This window comes from Bos grunniens, chromosome 23, assembly GCF_055505025.1.
Source record: "Bos grunniens cultivar Pamir isolate PY7600 chromosome 23, Bosgru_T2T1.0, whole genome shotgun sequence".
In the NCBI taxonomy this organism is placed as follows: domain Eukaryota; kingdom Metazoa; phylum Chordata; class Mammalia; order Artiodactyla; family Bovidae; genus Bos; species Bos grunniens.
This window is the reverse complement of record NC_141187.1, coordinates 10,962,223-10,984,469: the sequence shown is the minus strand read 5'-3', so window position 1 is coordinate 10,984,469 and position 22,247 is coordinate 10,962,223. Positions and strand designations below refer to the sequence as shown.

The 22,247-nt window shown below is 38.6% G+C and overlaps 1 protein-coding gene across 15 annotated transcripts in view; it reads left to right on the top strand.

Moving 5' to 3' along the window:
* Positions 1-458: 458 nt before the first annotated feature.
* FKBP5 (FKBP prolyl isomerase 5) overlaps positions 459-22,247 on the top strand; it is a 120,586-nt gene continuing 98,797 nt past the window's right edge. For 4 of the 15 annotated variants that reach the window (XM_086371326.1, XM_086371327.1, XM_086371333.1 and 1 more), the window contains exons 1-2: positions 459-568; positions 6,135-6,239. The gene's annotated coding sequence lies outside the window, so the exon portion shown is untranslated. Of the gene's footprint in view, positions 569-961; positions 1,374-5,333; positions 5,393-5,524; positions 5,726-6,134; positions 6,240-22,247 lie in introns of those variants that run through there. The other 11 variants (XM_086371328.1, XM_086371334.1, XM_086371338.1 and 8 more) reach the window with 7 other exon arrangements.

The following is a 22,247-nucleotide window of genomic DNA, read 5'->3' as shown; positions in this document are numbered from 1 at the left end:
GACGCAAACAAGCCTGGCCTGCCCCTCTCCATCCCCGGATCAGGTCGGGTGGGCGGACAGGAGGGCAGAACTATCAGAGAGAGGTCCCAATGTGAAGTCCACTAGCTTGTTTGAGCATTAGTGTCCTCGGAGGTAAGGGATGGAGTGAGGGGGCGTCGGTCAGTTTCCTCCATCTCTTCCCTACAGCGCCCACAAAGGGGCAAGGGCTAGACACGTGGGCTGGCGTGGGGGAGGCGGAGGTTACACCGAGGCGGAGGTGCAAATGACCCGGGGCGGGGCCTTATTTGCATGGACGGCGTTCGGCCGCCAATCGGGATGGGAGAAGCGACAGCCCGCGCGTCTTTTGGGGGCGGACTGACAGCCCCGGGGCCCTATGGGAGGCGGGTCCTGCGGCCCGCGGGGGCGGGACTGCGCCGGGCGCTGCCCCGGGGAACTCAGGCCGCTTCGCGGGCGCTGCCAGTCTCCGGCGGCGGCGTCCGGCGCGCGGGCGGCCTGCTGGGCGGGCTGAGGGGCCGGCGGCGCGCGGCTGAGGCAGAGCGACAGAGCGGGCGAGCCGCCACGGCGACAGGTACCGGCGCCATGGCCATGGGGGGATGAGGCGGGGTGGCCGCCCGGCCCCGGGAACCGCGTTCCCTCCTTCGCGGTCCTGCAGCCGCTGCGCTGCTTCCTCACACGGGGCCCCAGCCCGGGAACCGCGCTGCGGGGCCGGCGGGGCCGGGACTCCTAGGAGCGGGCGCGCTGGAGGCGCCCAGACTCCCCCGCGGGAATCCTCTGCGTCCTGCCGGGCGAGCTGGGCCGGGGCTCCCTTCCCCTACTAGAGGCGCGGAGCCGGGCGGCCGCGGGAACGGCTCCCCGCCCCTGCCGCGCTCTCCCTCAGGGAGACGAGGCCGGTCGCGCCCCGCTTGTCCTCACTCGGCTCTTTTTTTTTTTTTTTTTTTTGGTTTCCCGCCCTGGGTAACAGGTCCCGTCTCGGCGGCCCTCGACTCGCCCGCCGCCCGACGCCTGAGAGCCAGGCGGCCCGTGAGCCGCCGCCGCCGCGAGCGGGAGAGAAACTTCGGTCTCCCGGGCCCGGGCGGCGGGAGAAGTGGGCCCGCGGTGAGCCGTGCGCCGGCACGCATCGCAGGCGCGATGGAGCCTCGCTCACCTGGCGGGCCCGCCGAGGGAGGGATAACGGAGCGTCCCGCCGCAGCCGCGGTCCCCGGCTTTCGGTCTGCGCTCCCGGGGCGGTGGGTGTGGATATGCGCGTTCGCCGCCTTTCACCTGCCGCCCCGGGAGGAGGACCAGTGACTGGGAACACGGCCTCCCCGTCCTCGACTGCCTGTAGAGGGGACTGGGGCAGCGCCGTTCCAACAGGTGATTATCCCAAGTGCCAGGTGAGAGCCACTGAAAAGTTGTTTCAGTGTTCGATAATTCAATTCACTCCCTGGGCTTTGTTCAAGCCTTCTCCCGTAATGAATTTTTTTTTTTTTTTTAAAGGTGTGCTGACCGTAGTATAGGAGTCAAAAACCAGTATTGATTGGGGTGCGGGGTGGGTGGGGAAAGTGGGGAGTGTCGCCAGCGTGTGGATTGCCTTCTTTCCATTGACTTGGCCGGGAGGAACATCTTAGTTTAAAAATCGGTTTCTGCAGTGGTGGTGAAAGCATGCATAGTAAGGTACAAGTTGTAAATGGAGAATGCAGAGCTCGAGATATCCTTCGCTGTGGTTCAGGACAGAGTGTACAACGTTTGGCCGCCATTCAGTAAATTCTGCATGAAGCAGTTTGAGCTCGTGGTTTTGGATTTACTTTACAAGAGTGGAATAAGGCTTAGCTTTGAATGGGAGCTTTCTTTGCCTCTCTGAAGGCACACAGGAGTGTTTATTTTCATTGTCTTCTCGTTTTGTTAGATTGTAGACAAGGGAAAAGTTAAGGCATATTTTGGTTCAGTATTTTTAATAGCCTATGGGAATTCTCCTTCACCCATTCTCCCCCTCCCCCGCCCCGCATAAGAGTATTTATTTTAAAATTCGAGGGTAGAGTTGAACAACTTTTTATTCTTGTGGAAGTTTTTATGTTATACTTTCACTTATTTTCTGTTTCTCTCTCTCACAGCTGACCTCACTTAAAATCTACAGTTACGGCCTTGACCAATTTAGGGCATTTATAGAAAAAGTTTTAAAATAATATGTAATTATTTTAAAATATATTATGAAGGTTTAGATAACTCAGATTTTTCTTATGTCTTTTTTAAAATGTCTGTGCTGGATATGATTTGAATAAGAGATGTAAGGAACTTCTTAAGGACAGTTACACTTTTGATTTAATTATGTTACTTTATTAGTGCTTCATTGAATGGTAATTTTAGTCACATGTTAATTAGTAACACCTTTGAAAGGTGCACTCTAACCAATAGGCTAGTTGTGACTGTTCGGGATTTTTTTTTTTTTAATCAAAGATTTTATAAAATTTTTTTTTGTTTCTCTAAAACAGGCTTATCTGCTGTGAGTTCTTTGTCTTTCAAACGTGAACATTTTAAAATATTGGATTAGGCAACTAGTGAAGTCTTCAATTTTCTGTTTATTCTTGCATTGGAAAAAGAACTTATTTCGGTTGTTTTGTTTCCTAAAGTCTTAGCTTAGAACAAGCAGTCTAGAGAAGGAAGAACATCCTCTTTCTATAGCTGTAGAAGAAATTATTACTGTTGAAAGCTGAGTTGGCTTTTCGATGCTTAGCGAAGGTAGATTGAGCAGTGACTTGTTCAGAGTGGGTTTTATTCTGTATAAGTAGTTCTGAGGAATCTCATGAGACTAGGGTTATAGGTGATCTATATAATTGTTGTTTAAAGTGTATAGGAATATATTAGTTTAACTATTGTGTATAATTAGAAGTTTTATAGTTTTTATCTTGTGATGCTTAAATGTACCACATACCATAAATTAAAGCTGTATTTCATAGTTTAATTTACAGAAGCATGTTTTGGGAACTTTAAAAGTGCCTTTTAATTAAAATACTGTTTTCAAATTCAATTTTTACATGTTTTAATTACTGATTTCTGTCCACTTTTAACTTGTGGTAGACCGTATCATAAAATGGTCAACCACGTTATAGTTTCAAAATTAAATATAAGTTGAATTCTTACATCTACATAATAAATGTTGGGAGTATTTTTAAGTCACTTACCCTCAGGTTTGGCTCCTTTTGAATTTGGGGGTGGGCAAATATTTTTGATTAAACAAAGCTACAGAAAAACAGGGACACATGTGAAACAAGCTACGTTTGAGGGTAAATCACATGATACTGTTAGATAGTAATACTTGTTTATTTAACAGTAAAATGCATGCTGTATCTGTTATTAAGAATATTTTCTGTAGGCCTTTAATATGATTTTTCACAATTCCTAACAATCTATATTGTACATATTTTGGCACACTGAATTCTGTACTTATTTTATGCTGAACAGTTAAATATTTTATACTTTTTATAATTCTGAAACTATTTGAACTTTCTAACCTAGCTAATTAAGTAATCAGATTTTTTCATTATTTTACATTCTGAATTTTTTTTACAGTGCATTTTTAACTTCTGACATTATGCCAGGAAAATTAAAAGTTTAAGGAAAATTAAATTTACAGTCATTTGAGACTAAGTGGAAGTTGGTAGGTAAATCATATAACTGTTGATTTAAAAACAGTAGCCACTTAAGTGGGGTTTTTTTTGCAAAAAGATGCTTATTTATTGTGTAAAAGATAGTTCTGCCAAATGAAACAGGTTAAAGTAATTTATAGCAGGACCTTGTGGACGTAACTAAGTTCCTAAGGATATTTCAGTAGTATTTAAAACACTAAAATTCAAGCTCTCAAATTATTTGTACTTCATTTTTGTCATGATGAGGCTTGACCTGCATTCAGCTGAAACTCAAACATGTAAGACTATAATCCTTAAATGTGGCACGTATTTTAGTGTTCTAGCCTTTTGGAAAACAGCTAGTTAATAAGAGTGAAGGACCACCAGAGGGAGTGTGGGGTCTACACATTTGATTTGATCTATTTTCTACTCTTGGTCTGGAAAAGAAACATTTTAAAAAATAGGAATAAAATTTTAGCTCTCTAAAACAGGCAAAAAGATATTGAAAGTTGGAAATTGTAGCTCTTTGGAACTGCTGTCATTTTTGTAACACTTAATCAAGTTTGTTTTTTTCTTTTTAGAAAAAGGTACAGTTACTAGAAAAATAAAAATTATGTATTTTCAGAGTGCAGTAATGGGTTTTTAAGTAAACATTTCCACATCTGTGAAAGTTATGGAACATCCGAATGCTAAGAATGTTTTTTAAGATTAAAAATACAGTCCATTTGAGTTGTATGGTCTTGAAATTGCTCATTTTTTGGAAGGAGGAATAAAAGATGGAGAAAGATCAAAGATAGAAGAGGGGTTTTTTCCCCTTTTGTAGTCTGCAAATCTTTGCTAAAGCAGGCGATGGTAAATTTTTGGAACCATTTGTGATGTTCAGTTTGTAGTCTTGGCAGTTTGTCTGTGATGTTAAATGAAGAACCACTCCTAGTCCCCTGCAAATGATCATCTGATGATCAAAAACAGGGTTGGGGATTTCAAATTGGTTGCATCAAAAATCCGATTTGTGTGTATGTTTCTCAATGTTCCTGTCTCTGGAAATTAAAGATCCTTCTAGCTGCTGAAAGTTACACATGGAATTTGAAGGTCAGGATGTCTCTGTCACAGACAGTGCTGCAGTAGGTTGCTTTTTGGAATGGAGGTCTTTTTCTGAATAAGGATGAAATGGTCTTTACTCATGTTAAATATTAGCCAATGGAATTATTTCCATGTTTAACTTTTTTAAAAAAGCAAGACAATAAAGTAAAATCTTGTAACCTTAACATATTTTGGGTTTTACCCCCTAGCATTAAAAAATTACTTCATCATGGATAGTCATATTTAATGTTCTGAAATTCTAGTTTGGAAAGGGGATCTGTTGTGAAAAGATGGTATTTCATTGATGCGAAATACAGTAGCTTACATGGAGAGAAATTTGTTTCTCTTTTGAATTATACTTAGGTTAAAATATAATATACTTATTAAGAATTGAAATGTCATCTAAATTTATTTTCATTGTGAACTTTATAAGTTTGTTTAATATACCTTTGGGGTTATTCCTGGGTAGATCTCTCAGAGTCCATTTGTGTACACACACACATAAATACGTACACACAGGTAGGAAGATAAATATCTATACTATATGTATTTGTATTATATATGAAACTGTGTATGTTTATTGTATGTATACATATAAATCATCTATATGACTTCCCAGGCTTATTTATATGTGAATTCTTTTTTTTCAAGTGAAATCTTGCTTCATCAAGAGGAACAAAGTACATGTCCACACAGAAACTGATAAAAATGTTCGTAGAATCTTTCTTCACAATAATAATAAATGACTCATAATAATAATGACTCATGGTGGCTCAGAGGTTAAAGCATCTGCCTGCAGTGCGGGAGACCTGGGTTCGATCCTTGGGTTGGGAAGATCCCCTGGAGAAGGAAATGGCAACCCACTCTAGTATTCTTACCTGGAGAATCCCATGGACGGAGGAGCCTGGTGGGCTACAGTCCACAGGGTCGCAAAGAGTCAGACACGACTGAACGACTTCACTTTCACTTCACTTTCAATGACTCATACAATGACATAGAAGAATCTCAGAAATATTTTTCAGAGCAAGAGAAACCAAACACATGTATGTATTGTTCGATGCCATTTATAAAAAATATAAGAACAGACAAAACTTAGGTATGGTGATAGAAATCAGGAAAGCAGTTTCTGGGTAAAGGCTGTGGATAACTGGAAAGGGACAAAGGGGAACATTTTCTGTAAAGAAACTCTTCAGTTTTCAAAAAATTAATTAATTTGACTTTGCTGGGTCTTTGTTGGCAGCACGTAGGATCTAGTTTCTTGACTAGGGATCAAACCCTGGCCCCCTGCATTGGGAGAGTGGAGTCTTAGCCTTTGGACCACCAGGGAAGTCCCAAAAGGGAACTTTTGAGGGTGATAGAAATATTCTATAGCTTGGTTTGGGATTCAAGTGATTAAATTCACATATACGCTTTCAGGGTAATTTTTAATTTTCATATATTTTTAACTTACAGAACAGTTTCAAGACCAGTACACAGAACTTCCAGATTCATCAATTGGTGTTGTATACATTTGTTCAAATTTACCAAGCCGAATACTAAAGATCTGTGCATTTTATGGTATGTAACTTTTACTTTCATAAGGAAAAAAGCTATAAATGTTTGTTGAAGATGAGAATGACTTTGTTATCTGAAAAAAGTGAAATACCTCAATTTGAAATATGAAAGCAGTACTTTAATAACGTAGAAGAAGAATTACTGACATGTCTTTTGTCTCTATATGTATCTGTGTTCCTTCTCTCTGAAGTCTCATGACATCATATTTCTGTTAGAAGAAACAGAATCCTGAAAATGATTCAAGGCACAATTGCCAGCAAGGAAACTGGTTTATTTTGTTATGCTGTGTAAGTCACCTAGGGAACAAGACTGCTACCCAGTGATAGCATCCTGGGAAGGTACTGGTAATTCCCGTTAAGAGAGTGGCACATCTTCAGTGTGCTAGGTTTTTCTCAAACATGTACAATCTTTACTGTCCTAAAATTCACCAAAGAAGAGGGAAACAAATTTGGTTGTTCTTTTTGGGTGGTATTTATAATAGGGAGGAAAGAGTGGTGCATACTAACCATATAAACTAGTCTTGATCATAGGTAAGTGGTAAATCTAAATGGTGAATTTGGTGCTCTCTATTAGTTTTAGTGCTGCCATAGAGTGATTTGAGTTAAACCTATTTAAGTCATATCTTAAAAATATGTCAGTTGTTAAGACATTCAACTTTTTTTCTTAACTTACTATTTTATGTAAGCTTAAATATGTCCTTCACAATTTAGGATTGGGCATTATTTATGGATATTCACTTTTCGTCCTTTTTTTTTTTTTTTTTGCATCTCCGTAAGAAATTTGTTTATTTGGTTATGCTAGAGTGGAAGATGATTTGAAGTAACAGGAGAACTAACCAACAGGCTTAACAAATTAATCATTGATGACTGGCGATAAACACTTATGTTGCCTGTACTAACCAAAACTGTACATATATATTGTCTGTAAGTTTTTTCCTTAACAAATGTAAGTTCTTTGATGAGAAAAATGACAAACGTCGAACTTGGCCAACATGGGTAATAGGACTGACTTTCTTCATTTAGTGAACACGCTCCTGTTCCTCATGTCCTGTTCTCCCTTTTATAGACACTAAATTTCACTGATCTGTTGAGCATGAATAAAGCATTATTTGAAAAATTTTAAGAATTTTGTTTTGAGTTGTCAAGCCTTAACTGCAGATAGAATTTTAAAAATACTTATAGGTAGTTTTTCTTTTAGACTTTTTATTATGAAAGTTTCAAACATACACGGAACTGGAGACACTAGTATAATGAACATCTATATACCTATTCTCCAGGTTTATTAATTATCAACAGTTCAGTTAATGTGCTTTTAAAACTGTTACATTCTCACAAATATTGTAAAGCAGTAGTATACCAGATTTTTTTTTTCCCCCCAAATTTTGTTGTACATAGAGAAACCTGAAAAGCGGTGTGTTTTAGCTCACACTTAGCTTTGGACGATCAGTAATTCTGAAGCCATTCTTATTCTTAGTTTCTTTCTGTCAGTTCATAGCCTGGAAAAGAAAGATACATTTTTTAGCTTTTTCTTTATAGTAAATTAGTTCAAATACACTATAGAATAAAGTACTGTTCATCTGAAAAGTTAGATTATCTTCAAAATGTAGTGTCTGAGGAATGCTGTTGTTTAAATGTTTTGCTGTTATTTTCTCTTTCTCTAAAAACTAAGTTATTGCTGTGCTTTTTTAGGCTCCAAATCTGTATCTTCTTGAGGCCTTCCAAAACTGAGGCCCAAATTTTCACCTGTGTCTTGAAACTAAATATGTTTAAATACCATCTCTGTAGCAACTGCACACCAACACCCCCTCCCTCCGCCCCCAGTCGAAACACTTTCTTGACTTTCCTCTTTAGCTGCTCCTGACTCTGTTATTCTTACTGGTCATTTTTTTTTTCCCCTTACTCTTCCTTTACTTAAGCTCAATGAGTCACTAAATCACTTTGTTTCTAAATTTATGCTTTTTTGTCCTTTTCATTTCCACTCTAATTGTCCTAATTTGGGTAACATGTTAGCAGGAAGTTGTCCTTAATCTATAATGAACTTGATATATATCAAAATTAAGATATATTACTAAAGTAAAATAGGGCATTTTCTTCCCTTTCAGAGAAGGCTTCAGTCTTATAAGCAAACACATAATTTTTAAGGCCTAGGAAATCATTATATTTGAACCAAGGTGATGTAGATGATCTCCAGACCACTCAACCTGGTGAATGATGGCCGGCAGGGGTATAGGTGGCAGACTTCCTTACCACAGAAATGGCCCAAGTGAGTTCCTTCTAGCCCAGAATATCTGCAGGTGCTTTGCAGTGGGGCAGATACTATGTGTATGTAACACATTTTCAGGACGTCTTGTGCTTCTGTGGTAAAAATAAGGGATCTGTTGGTTTACCTGAAAACTCTTCTCCTATTCCTTGTGGCAAATTTCCTGTCCAAGATAGTTCTCATCAAAAAGCCATTATGCCAAAAGTGACTTGACACTCTTATCTCATTACTTTCCCTTCTCTTTACAGGCTCCTAGAATTGAGGTTTGTCAGAAAGATAGCAACTGAGGTTAGTTGAGAGGATGTAAAATAAAAAAGGGGAAAGTAAGGGTTGTCTGTTGCACTTCACATGAGCAGTAGCCAGCCTCCAGTGGTCTTGGGCCTGAGTCCTTTCCAGATGGATTATAGCTTATGAACTTGGCTTGCCTTTGGTCAGCTTATGGAGATCTTTCTTCTTTCTGCTCTTCTGGGAATTGTTTGAATTTCCTCCTGGTGGAAATCAAGATGCAATTTTACATTACTGACTCGGGGATAAGAGAATAAAATTTGATACTGTTTTAGATAATCCAGTATATCTGATTATTTTCTTCTGTGGGAAGTAGGAATAATACAGGGATTCTGAGATGCTTATGCAGAAATTAATGGTTATTAAGAGTGGAAAATGGAGAAGAAAATTACACCATTTATAGGAAGGCTAGTATGGTGGGGGCTAGACCTTTGATAAGGAGTATTGCTACATGATCTTGGGCAAGTTACAGTTGTTAGGATTAGTGGAATCCTTCTCTATAGTATAGAAACTAGAGATAAGTCCTAGGGTATAGGGAGTAGGGGAGCCTGAAGGGAGAAGGAATGGGATGGAAGAGTTTCCAAGGATTATTTTGGTTTAAAATATAAGTTAAAATCTTCCTGAAGTTTTGGGGATGGCCCCTCTGCCTGTGGCATCAGAATGTGGTCCTGAGGCCCTCGTGCACTGTGAGAAGCTGTGCCTATTATCCTGAATGCTTGGTGTTCAGAATAGTGCTGCAGAGTAAGTGAGAGTTGAGTTGAGTTGTTAGGACTGATTTTGTCTTCAGGGTGTTTTGTGGTTGGGTGGAGACTAAGAGTCTGGTTAGACCCTTAGGTAAGACTGTCACCACCGCTTTGTGATATGGGACAAGATACATAGCTTTTCTCTGAGCCTCAGTTTCCTCATCTATAATATTGGGAGGTGCATGCAGTATTAATACCTACCTAAGAGCTGTGAGGTTTAAATGAGATAATACATACAAAGTACTTAGCCCAGAACCTGGCATATGTCTTCAGTAAATATTAAATACAATTATACTTTCATTAATAAGCAGTTTTGTGTTTGGATAATAAGTTCTGTTAGGTTCTAAGCGTTGTTACAGAATAAATAAGATCCTGTCCTTAGACAAGATAGAACATGTACACAAAAGATAAGTAACAACCCAAGTCCTGTGGTAAGTGACAAATGAGTGGTGTACTTGAGAACTCGTGAGGCAGGAGTAATTGCTAAGCGGATGAGAATTTCAGGAAGGTGACAGAACTCCACCTGAGCTTTGTAGGACTAGTTAGCAGGTTAAGGGGATAGGCTCCTTGGAGCCAGACTGCCTGTGTTAGAGTCGTGACTCTGCTACTGTGTAATCTTCAGTAAGTTACTTGACCTCCTTCCTAGGATTGTTGAGAGAATTAAATGAGTTAGTACATGCCAAGTGCTTAGAACAATGCCTCAAATGTGGTTAGAAGACCCAGCACAACCCCCCAAAACCCAGAAACAAGCCATGTAATTAGCGCATGATAAACTGTTGCTATAAATTGAGAGAAGGGAGAATGCATTTCAGGTAGAACATTGAATGATAACGATGGGGAGGTATGGTAAGTTTGTTTGAAATGATGAAGCCAAATGGATTCAAGGGAATAACCTGTGGAAAATAGTGTGGGATTGTGTTGGGGCAGAATTATGAGTGATTAAGCCAGGGACTATGACATCTTCTCCATATATTTCTGGGGAACTTGGGAAGATTTTTTGGGTTATTGTAAAGCATCCTTGTGTGCTGTGAATAACATTTCTAAGTCGTGTCTCTTGCATTTCTCACTGTCTTTCCTGATTTCAGTGTAACTGAAACTGCTGTTCATACTAATTTTGACAGTGAAGTTCATGATCCTCTACTTTGAACCATTATGGCTCTTTAATCTATCCATTTCTTTTTGTAAACATGTATTTTGGCTAACTTTCCCTATTTCTCTCCTTATTCTATTTGTTTACATAATGCTTATTCCGTTTCTTCAAAGTTTAGTGGGTTTCTGCTGTTTTCCACTCTGCCCTCAAAAATCCCAGTAGAGATCCTAAATCGTCAAAGTCACAAAGTAGAAAGGGATAGGGCAAAAAAAGTGAGGAAAGTGGGGAAATATTCTCTAGTCCAGCAGTCTTATTTTACAGATGAGGACATTGAGGTCCAGAGGAAGTTATGTGAAGATCCACAGCTAATAATTAGCAACCTATACCTTTCAGAGCTAAACAAGGGCTGGTTTTTTTTTTGTTTTTTGTTTTTTTTTTTACACTGTTATCCTAGTATGATTCTTAACAATCTGGGTAGGAGTTAGAGTAGTATCACTAATATTTCTACTAACAACTATCAGACCCCAAGGTAAGAATAATTTTACTGCTAGGAATAATGTGATAATAATTCACTCTGTTCTTAATGAGAAGCCCATGATTACACTTATTAAACTAGCATTACTATTCTTTTTTTTAATATAAATTTATTTATTTTAATTGGAGGCTAATTACAATATTGGTTTTGCCATACATCAACATGAATCCGCCAAAGGTATACACGTGCTCCCCATCCTGAACCCCCCTGCCTCCCCGTACCATCCCTCTGGTTTGTTCCAGTGCACCAGCCCTGAGCATCCTGTATCCTGCTTCGAACCTGGACTGGCGATTCGTTTCATATATGGTATTACATGTTTCAGTGCCATTCTGCCTAATCATCCCACCCTCTCCCTCTTCCACAGAGTCCAAAAGACTGTTCTATACATCTGTGTCTCTTTTGCTGTAATGTTTAAAACCAAACTCCAAAGTGTGCTTTAGAAATAAAAGGATTTCTTTTATTTTTAAAGTTTTAAGTTATAAATAGTATTATAAATAACATTCTCAAAAAAAGTGGACATTTTGTTCCTATCATGGTGGAACACAGGTTCTCTTACAGAGTGATTGATGGGCCCGTAAGGTTAGCATGAAATGTTGGGAACTATTGTACTTTCACCTCACAGCCCCCAAACCAGTACTTCTGCTCGGACAGTTGTCTCTAAGCTTACATCTTCTTCAGTGTCTTACATTTTACCATATGCCACACGTAAAGGTGAGAAGCTTACTTAAGCACTGTACTCTTCTAGATCGTTTTCCTACCTAGATGTAATCTGACAGACTATATTTTATAAAGCCCTAATCTTTATTTAGTGTCTGGATACTCTAGTTGCTCAATAAATGCTTCCTTCACTTTTTACAGAGCACGTAATTTTTTCTCAGTAGTGTCAGTTCCTAATCTCTAAATCACTGTCACACCACTTTTCTGCTCTTGCAGTGTCTTGTTTTAACTTTGGCAAGATGCTCCTCTTGTGTTTTGAAAACTTGTGTGATGTGCAAATACTTTTTTAGTCACTTTAAGCATAATTTTATCATAAAATTATTTCACAGCTGGTAATATTTCCATGTTTTGTATTCTTCCGCAAGATGAAAGAAAGAATAAGTGTCATGGGTTACATAAAGATGCCCCAGACCTCTCTGTTCATCCTGCCCTATCTCTTAAAAAAAAAAAAGGCTTCTAACCAGATTCATTTTTACTGAAATACTTATTTTTCTTTATCATTTTCAAACGCCGTGAAGCTGAAGTGTATATACACAAAGAAGAACTGTGTCCGTGTCCTCAGTGCTTTGTATCAGATCCCTTAGTTGTATTGTCTAGGCTTTAGTTTCTTTTTCCTGTCTTCATTTTTCTGAGGATTTTTTTCTCTTATGATCTGCAACTTGTTTTGTATAGATGATTATTCTTTATAGGAAATTATAACTTCTATTTATGCTAATAGGAAAGATAAATACTTCAAAATTAAATTTTGGATTTTTTTGATAGCTGTGTGTGTGTAAGGATCTCTTAGCCTCTTTCTTCAAATTATAGGAGTTTGTTTTCTGTTTTAAAATTTTTTTCTTGTAAACTGTTTTATTGTTTTAAAGAAATTTGTTAAATTATATTTTGAGTGGTTTTTAGCCTTTGTTTCTATATACATACAAATATATATATATAGAAGCAAAGGCTTCTATATATGTATATTTATAGAATATATTCTTTATATATATAAATCATTGTGTATAATTATAATATGTGCACTGTGTATAATACTATATTATATATGTAATATATAGCATAAATATTGTATATGTTAATATAATTTAGCTTTGGGTGTAAGCCTTCCAGTTCTCGTATGATGAGAGAGAAAGGAACAATTGGTTTTTGTAACCTTTATATAAATTATTTGGCTGTCTTGCTTACTCCATTTACTATTTTCCATTTTTTATTTGTGGCTTCTATAAGTGGAGAGCTTTAATATTATACATTCTTATAGACTGTAGTCTTTGTTATAAAATAAATTTATTTCTTTTTCCATTTTTAATATGACTATTTAGATTTTCTGTTCAACTCATGGTATATTTTTGTTTAGTTTTTGGTTAGATTTGTCAGTTTGGTTGTAGTTCATCTTCCTATTGTTTTTGTTCATTTTATTCATATCTCCTTTAATAAACTATTTGGTATTACCATGTGCTGAATATTTTCGTGTTTGTGTATCTATAGCTGCTAAACAAGTGTGACTGAGTTTTCCTCTTTAAGATTCCTAAGTAAATATTTTTATACCTGTTGTCTGTTTTGCATCTGAAATGCTGGTAACAGTAAACAAAATTTTAGTACAGTTTATGTGAATTAATTTTTTATGACAGTTATCTAGCTTTGCCAGACCAATTTTGTTAGAAAATTGAAAACGTTTAAAAATTAATAATTCTCCTAATCTAGTGTCCCTAATTTAGTAATTTGTTTTGATCCTAGTCTTTTATTTTGAGAACTCAGCAATGACTTTTTAAAAAATGAATCATGAAATGTGTGAAACAACTTTAAAAGGGGAAAGTAAAGATACATTTTAGGACCTACATTTTTTGTGAATTGGATTAACAGATTATTCAGTGATATAAATATATGACTTTTAAATTAAGTTTCTTCTATATTCATTGAAAAGATTTGATATCTTGTAATTAAAATTAAAAGGCAAACACTATTAAAAACCAGAATTCAAGCATAAAATACTTGAGAAATAATGAGCAGGATGAGAGTGGAAAGAAATCTCTAAACCAGTAATCTGAGGCAAGATATTTTCTGTATTTAAACACTGAATTTAGCTCTGAGCTTCCTGGCAAGCAAGAGAAAAAAGGGAATAGGATTGGTTTCATCGTTATTGTCTAATAAAGAAAGCTTATCAGTTTTTAATGAGAGAGAAACCTTTTCTGAGTTCTAAGTTAAAAAAGAGGTTGTTATGTGAATTCTTAAAAAGGAATATATTTATATTTCCATTTTTATGCCTTAACTACTGCTGTTGCTGTGTTAGCTGTCATATACCATTCATATGCACTGTAGTTCTATTTGGTCATATTAAGTTTACATCCACTGTTGTCAAAAGTGGAAATACCATGGCTAGGGTGTGTTTATATATTGCCTCTAGAATTGTAGCCATTGACGAACAGGAAACTGAAAGCTAAAAGTTCAGGAAATGTATTTAAACTTTGTGGAAAGAATGTATAGGATACTTTACTGAAATCCATGGCCATTTGAAGACTAAAAAATTATGTGTGCATTTAGTTAGAGAATAATAATATGGATTCTTACAATGCTGTCAGATGCTTAAATATGATAATAAATACAGTATGCACATTGTGTGCCAGGAAAATTGTGCAATGCTAGAAAAAAATGCAACGGATTATTATATGTGTTCAGCTATACTCTCAAGAAATAAAACAGCTGGCACAGCAGTCAAATTCTTCAAGGATGTCTTATTTTCAGAGAATTACAGAGTGTTGGTTTTAGTTTTAGTTCCAGGGAAGGAGAGGTCCCTGTTTTACAAGATAGTCCATTTCACTCTTAGGAAATTCTAATGGTTAAGTTTTATTTTCTCATATTGGGTTGAAGTTTGTTCCCTTGTAATTTATTAATGTACTCTATAGTTTTCCTAGTTTTGAAAAGAAAATAGTTAACTGATAAAAAAAAATACTAAAATGTTTATTATACATTTCAAGTGTTTGGGTTTTGTTTGTTTGTTTTAGGTATTGTGGCATTTTAGGTGCCTCAGGAAATACTAAAGGTTGAGGTCTTTATTTTTGAAGTGGTTTAGAAGATTTCTGTCACAGGACATATGATTAACGTGTATGCTGGGTAACCTATTTTCTTACTGTTTCTATACTTACCTGTTTTAACAGGATGTGATCTATATGGTTTCAACATTCTTATTGTTTGAAACAACATGAAGTTTTAGTAACTTCTTAGAAATGGGAATTTTCTAATACTGTGTTTTTTGTTGTTGTTGTTGTATTTCAACAAAAGAGGTCAGTTATGATTCTTTCACTCCAGTTTTGTGATTTGAAGTTACAGTCACTCAGAATATTCAGGGACCACATTAAATGAGAATTCTATTTATTACAAAGTTCTTCTAGGAAATTTAGCTGTATTATATGTCAGCAATTACCATTTTAATAGCCTCATTAAAATTAGCCTTTTTCAGAATTGATTGGATTTGGATCTGTCATGTTTTTGCCTCTGAACTATTGGGATGGCCAGGGGGCTTGAAGGAGCTGACTGGCGGGACTGGGGATGGGCCTACCCCCAGGGGTGAGGAGCAGTGATTCCCTGGTGGAAAGTCCCAGAATGCTGTTTGCAGTAGAGGGTGGAATGGGCTCTAGGCTGACAAAACAAAGAGTCTCGACCAGGCCAGACCATACGGGGCCTGGTATAATGAGTTAGGGGGGTGGACTTTAGGCAGTAGCTGATCTGTTTTTGTAACAAAGGGTTCTTTTCAAGAACAGCTCTTACTTTCTCCTTATTGTATGGTACATGTTTATTGTAGAAGAATTTAGTGAGTATATATAAATCCATACAGAAAAGAAAAATTTTCTATAATGTTTCTTCCCTTTTGAATTTTCTTAGCTAATTTCCCTTAAATTTCATTTACCATCTAAGTTACTTCTTAAAATTTATTTGAAATGGTGCTTGTTGAATTGTTCTTTCACAAAGTGTGTCTCTGATAACTTTTTCAATTAATTATGAAGGAGATAGGAGTTAACCTTTAAAGCCCTTGTTTTTGTTTGATGTAATTATTCTATTAATTTCTATCTATTTTATGGGAAACTATAGGCATACAATGAGAACACAAACCTGAAAGTCAGAGTGGTTCTTACAAGGCAAACAGGAAAAATGGAGCAGGGATGAGGTCCTTCTTGTTCACCATTATGTCAGTATCATCAGGTACAGTGCCTGACATGTAGTTAGTGTTCCATAAATAATTGTTGAATGAATGGATGAGTTTCTCATTAAGCACTTTGAGTAGCTCATAATTCCTGCACTGTAGATAATCAAGTTCAATTGCATTCATCCAAAGTTAAAGAGTCTTTGCTGTGCTCAGTCCTGTTTTAAAAATGAAAGTTAAGATGATTTTTTTAAAAAGATAATGTATGTGCACACACACACACACATTCCATACAAAAAGTAAAACTCCCTTGTTTCTTTCTCTGAATCCCATTCTCCAGAATTTGCTACTGTTAATGACTGGTATTTTTTTCCTAGATATTTTCTTGCATTTACAAATATATGTGCATTTTCTTTATACAAATAAAATAGTAGTCTACATTGTTGTATAACTTGGTTTTCCCCTTCTTAAAGGTCTTTCCATATCAACTCATATGTAACAGCTCCATTTTTAAAGAATTTTTGAAAAATTATTTATTTATTTGACTGCAGTGGGTGTTGTGATGTCTTTAGTTGCAGCATGTGGGATCCAATTCCCTGACCAGAGATTGGATCTGGGCCCCCTACACAGGGAGTGCAAAATCCTAACCACTGGACCACTGGGGAAGTCCTTGTAACTGCTTCTTTATTTTTAATTGCTGCATAATATTCCACTGTGGAGATGCATAATAATAGTCAAGGAAGTTTTAGTAGTGTGGCCACTTTTTTTTTTTTTTTAAACCATTTCACCAATATTGTGTTTAATAACCTTCCACATGTAATTTTGTTTTCTTCTGTGAGACTATTGGAGAAGGCAATGGCACCCCACTCTAGTACTCTTACCTGGAAAATCCCATGGATGGAGGAGCCTGGTGGGCTGCAGTCCATGGGGTCGCTAAGAGTCAGACACGACTGACCGACTTCACTTTCACTTTTCACTTTCATGCATTGGAGAAGGAAATGGCAACCCACTCCAATGTTCTTGCCTGGAGAATCCCAGGGACGGGGGAGCCTGGTGGGCTGCAATCTCTGGGGTCGCACAGAGTCGGACATGACTGAAATGACTTAGCAGCAGCAGTGAGACTATCTACAGGATATTTCCTGGAAGTGCTATTGGAGGGCTAAAGGATATTTGCACTTACACTTTTTATCAGTTCAGTCACTCAGTCATGTCCAACTCTTTGCGACCCCATGGACTTGAGCACACTAGGCTTCCCTGTCCATCACCAACTCCCAGAACTTGCTCAAACTCATGTCCATTGAATCAGTGATGCCATCCAACCATCTTATTCTCAGTCGTCCCTTTTTCCTCCCACCTTCAATCTTTCCCAGCATCAGGGTCTTTTCCAATGAGTCAGTTCTTTGCATTAGGTGGCCAAAGTATTGGAGTTTCAACTTCATCATTAGTCCTTCTAACGAATATTCAGGACTGGTTTCCTTTAGGATTGACTGGTTGGATCTCCTTGCAGTCCAAGGGACTCTCAAGAGTCTTCTCCAACACCACAGTTCAGAAGCATCAATTCTTCTGCGCTCAGCTGTCTATATAGTCCAACTCTCACAACCATACATGACTAGTGGAAAAACCGTAGCTTTGACTTGAGGGACCTTTGTTGGCAGAGTAATGTCTCTGCTTTCCTTCCAAGGAGTAAGCGTCTTTTAATTTCATGGCTGCAGTCACCATTTGTAGTGATTCTGGAGCCCAAGAAATAAAGTCTGTTACTGTTTCCATTGTTTCTGCATCTGTTTGCCATGAAGTGATGGGACCAGATGCCATGATCTTAGTTTTCTGAATGTTGAGTTTTAAGACTACTTTTTCACTTGCTTCTTTCACTTTCATCAAGAGGCTCTTTAGTTCTTCTTCACTTTCTGCCATAAGGGTGATGTCATCTGCATATCTGAGGTTATTGATGTTTTTCCCGGCAGTCTTGATTCCACCTTGTGCTTCATCCAGCCCAGCATTTTGCATAATGTACTCTGCATATGTTAAATAAGCAGGGTGACAATATACAGCCTTGATGTACTCCTTTCCCAATTTGGAACCAGTCTGTTGTTCCATGTCCAGTTCTAAGTGTTTCTTGACCTGCATACAGATTTCTCAAGAGGCAGGTCAGGTTGTCTGGTATTCCCATCTCTTAAAGGATTTTCCACAGTTTGTTGTGATCCACACAGTCAGAGGCTTTGGTGTAGTCAATAAAGCAGAAGTAGATGTTTTTCTAGAACTCTCTTGCTTTTGTGATTGATCCAGCAGGTGTTGGCAATTTGATCTCTGATTCCTCTGCCTTTTCTAAATCCAGCTTGAACATCTGGAAGTTCACAGTTCACGTACTGCTGAAGCCTGGCTTGGAGAATTTTGAGCATTACCTTAGTAGCACGTGAGATGAGTGCAATTGTGTGGTAGTTTGAACATTCTTTGGCATTGCCTTTCTTTGGGATTGGAATGAAAACTGACCTTTTCCAGTCCTGTGGCCACTGCTGAGTTTTCCCAATTTGCTGGCATTTTGAGTGCAACACTTTTACAGCATCATCTTTTAGGATTTGAAATAGCTCATCTGGAATTCTATCACCTCCACGAGTTTTGTTCATAGCAATGCTTCCTAAGGCCCACTTGACTTCGCATTCCAGGATGTCTAGCTCTAGGTGAGTGATCACACCATCGTGGTTATCTGGGTCATGAAAATCTTTTTTGTGTAGTTCTGTGTGTTCTTAGCACTTTTTATAGATGTTGGAAAATTCCCCCTTAAAGATAGCATACTGCTTTGCACTCATTAAGGACATGAGTTGTTGTTTTCTAATAACTACATGCATTCATTTTGTGGGTTAGAAGAGTTCAACTTTTGAAAATGAATCCTCCTCCTGGTAATTTGAGTGGTTCAGAAGATGGATTAAATCAAATATCCCCATTGCCTGACATAAGTAGTTGAAGTCAAGTGGAAGATGGTAGCCTATACTTTCTACAGACTTAGAGTATACATTACACTGATCCAGATATGAAAGATCAAAATGTTGGTTTTCAAAGGTTTTGTCTCCTTGGGATGTTTAAGCTCAACATTTACAAGTGACCGTCTGAAAGGATGGAAGGCCCTGAGTATTGGTTTGAGAAGTTGGGTTTCATTGTTCTCAGGAACTATTTTAAGTCCTTGAACTGGGGCATGTTTACTGGTGATATGTACTGAATGAATAGAAGGGAGTGAGTAGGCTGGAGGGCTGTGGTGACTCAGGAAGGAAAGGAAGAAAACGCAGAATGTGGTGATGGCTGTGGGATTGAAAAGCTCAGGCGGTAGGAAGCAACGCGCAGTTGGCGGGCCCTGTCGATGAAGTGGGGAAAGTGAAGTGTTTGAAGTTGCGGAAGAACAGCCAGACAGTGCAGATGATGAAGTCAACAGAGAAGGGGCCAAGTTTGGAAAAGTTGATTTAAAAAAAAAAAAAAAAAAGTAGGGCTATAAAAGGGTTCTTAAGTATCTCTAACCAGGCAATTCAAGAGAGATTAAAAAACTGGAGAAGGGAATCGGAAGAAATTAACTAGATCTGGAAGTTATCTGCAGGTGAAGTTGAAATTAAGAGTGGATGAGTTCTGGGATGAAGTGGTTGACAGGGGAAAAGCTGTTGATTGAAAACTACATTTTGAAAAGAGGTACTTGCAGTAATGGGCTTCCCAGATGGCTCAGTGGTGGGCATCCGCCTGACAATGCAGGAGACGTGGGTTCGATCCCTGGATGGGGAAGGTCCCCTGAAGAAGGAAATGGCAACCTACTCTTACATTCTTGCCTGGGAGATCCCATGGACAGAGGAGCCTGCTGGTCTACAGTCCAGGGGTTGCAAAAGAGTTGCACACGACTTAGTGACTAAACAACTTGAGTAATAGGAGATGGGATGTAAAGAGCAATTAAGAGAAGAAGTCAGTAATCTGAGAAACAGGAAAAGAATCGGGAGAAATCTAATTGGGAACTCACCTTTTTTTTTTTTTTTTTAATGGCCTTATTTTTAAATTTTAATTAATTAATTTTTTGGCTGCACTACGAGCCATGTGGGATCTTAGTTCCCAGAGCAGGGATCAAACCCCAGTCCCTGCATTGGAAACATAGTCTTACCACTGGGCTACGTGGGGAGTCCCTCACCTTCATTATTTTTCTCTACATACGATATTGTGTTTATTGGATGTTTTCCAGGCAGCTGCCATGTTCTTCCTTTGGTGTAATATCTCAGAAAATTTTGTTGTGTGTATTTTAAAGTTGGAGTTAGTTTTATTCCTGAAGTTGACTATTACACTTGAAAAAAAGTCTTGGAAAAGTAGTTTTGGTGTCAAGCTCTGTGCTCGCTCTGTGCTCCTTCTTTGTGTGGTTTCATAAAATCTTTTCATTTTGTTTTAATATCTGTGGGTCCAACACAAGAAAAAAAAAAGCCAGCTTATTATTGACTAGATACAAGTCCAGATACCTTGTGCATTTTAACTGATCATTTAAAAAATGTTTCTTGGCTTTGGAAACTCAGCTAATAACAAATGATAAGAATGAGTATCTTTTTTTTTTTTTTTTTTAAGAAGAACAGTGTGAATTTAGAGTGTACTGTCATGGTGCTTGTCAGGATGGAGCCTAGTCACAGGAAATAATCTAGAGTCAAAGCCAGGGCCCTGTGACTTCACCAGAGTTAGTAGGTGAAATGGTTCAAATGCAGGCTCAGGAGTCATTCAGCCTGGTTCCACTGCACACGAGCAGTATTATGCCCCTGAATTTCACCATCTGGACATGCTAATAATAGTTTGTATATCAGGGTCATTAAGAGGATCCATCCTGGAAGAAAATTAAAGAGAGACTGGAAATTTGCAGATAAATACATGTGCCAGGTGGTAGGTGGGGGAAAATAACAGTAGGACTGATTGTTGCTGTTCCTTGCTCTTTTATACTGGGTAATAGGGAGGGTCTGTCTGATAAAGTGTTTAAACAGAGCCTGCTAGAAGTGAGGAAGCAAACCAGAGACCAGTGAGGAAGCTGATTTGGGGCAAGAGTTTCAGGTGGAGGGGACAGCAAGGGCAGAAACCCTGAGGAGCGGCGTATTGAAGGTACAGCGAGAAGGCCAGAGTCACATGGGCAGAGTGAGAGGAGGAGCAACAGGAAATAATTTCAGAGATAGCCACCGACCAGCACGTGGGTTTTCTCCCCTTTATTCTTATTATTTTTAAAAATCTTTATTGGCGTTTAGCTGCTTGACCATGCTGTACAGCAAAGTTAATCAGCTGTGCATATACATGTACCTCCTCTTTTTCAAATCTCCTTCCCATTTAGGTCACCACAGAGTACTGAGTAGAGTTCCCTGTGCTATACAGTAGGTTCTCATTAATTACCTGTTTTATAGATAGCATCAATAGTGTACATGTAGAGTTTTAAGCATAAGAAGGATTTGGCTTTATTCTGTGTGAAATGGGAAGCCGTTGGGAGTATTACCAGAGTTCATTTTTTAAGTCAGTCTGATTGTCACTTCTTTTCTTAAAAACGCTTCAGTTCTCTACTTGCTTTGGAATAAAAGTTCAAATGCTTTCTTCTGGCACACAAGGTCCTTCATAGTCAGGCCTCTGCTCATTTAGCATTATCTGCTTCCTTCCCACATGTACCCTCCACTTTAGCCAAATTGGGTTACGTGCAGTTCCCTGCATGGGTCACAGTGATTTGTGTCTTCGTGTTTTTCTGCACGCTGATTGTCCTGGGAGACACGCTCGCCCTCAGCTCACATGGTCGTGGCTCTGTTTCAGAGGGACCTCTTTGTGCTCCCAGAGCACCCTGTGCCTTGTTCTCTCACCATCCCCTCCCCGGCCACTTTGTACTCTAGTCGCAGAGTCTTGTAATGTGCTGTGTTCTTTTACCAGCCTTGATTTGATTTCACTCTTGCCACACCCTTGCCAGTTGAAATTTTGCCCATCCTTCAAGAATCAGCTGAAACACTGCAATCTTTTCTCCCCTTTATGAATCTTTATAAACCTGCCCTCATAAATACTTTGTAGCTTTGTTATACTTAATCATAATTATCCTGAGTTAAAATGCTTCTCTGCCTTACTTCACATAGAATCCTCTGCTTGACTCATTTTTAAGTTTCTGTTGTAGCCCCCAGTATAGTGTCTTGCACAGATTTCACATTAAGTAGATGATCAGGGTATGTAGGATTTATATGATAATTAGAAAAACTGTTGGGTTTCAAGCTGATAAGCTATTGGGTTTCAAAAGCAG